Genomic DNA, 1,080 nt, shown 5'->3' on the forward strand with positions numbered 1-1,080 from the left:
GGCATGCAGGCTCTTTACCATAAAGCCCAGCAAAATTCTTATTTCAAAGCAAATAATATATATACTTCATACAATTACCCCACATTGATCATTCATCAAGGAAAACATTCTCAGGAATGTTCTAAATTCAGATACCCCTTTATTAGCTTCATTTTAATTGATTTAAGAAGTTAAAAAATTATTTAAATTCATTTATTTAAAAAAAATATATTCCACTAATTTCAAGAAGACATCTCCCTCTACTTCCAAATCACTGTTATAATAACAGAACATAACCAAACATAATGTGCATAATGTACCTCTAGCTTTACATACAATCCTGCAAAACACAATAACACAGGATTAATGGATGGCACTGCTTACCTACTCAAATGATTAGAGAAATTCAATCATACTTTGGAAGATTTAATATGATTCCATGAGTATGATCTACAATATGATTGATTTCATTAACAGCATAATTTCAGTGACCTTTTCAAGTCCAGTGTGGTGGGAATTCAGGAGTCTGAAGTTCATAACTTGCTATTTCAACATTTTCACCTACTTTTAATAGTTTCCATCTGAGTGGTGACACTCTATTCAGATGTGCTTATCTGCTTCTCCATTCTTTTCTGCTGTGCTTATGCTACAATCAAACTATCATGAATTCCTCCCATGGGAGTCATGCCCTTGCTAGTATTGATACTTTTATTGCAGAATCTGCCCCCAAGGTAGCCAGATTCTTAACACTGCCCCTCTCTGCAGCTCACAGCGTAACCTGCTCCTTCATGACACCTGAAGGACACGAACACACACACACACACACACACACACAGAGTCAGCTCACACCCATGCATACATGCCCAGGATGTGTGCATTTCAGATTCCAGAAGCTCCTGGCCTAGCTGTCATGAGTGCTACTCAGGCACTGCATTGGCATCTTCACTGATCAGAGACCCATACTTCCCCATGAAAAGAAAGGACTCACTTGGTTTGGTGGTAGGGAGGAGATCTCATCTATTCATGCCTTCAACTTCCACCCTGAAAAGGTCACCCTCAAATCTAATCAGTTTAGATTCTCTTTCTGGACCTTACCTTGTA

The sequence above is a fragment of the Bison bison genome, unplaced genomic scaffold (genome assembly GCF_000754665.1).
Source record: "Bison bison bison isolate TAMUID 2011002044 unplaced genomic scaffold, Bison_UMD1.0 scf7180017834898, whole genome shotgun sequence".
NCBI lineage: Eukaryota > Metazoa > Chordata > Mammalia > Artiodactyla > Bovidae > Bison > Bison bison.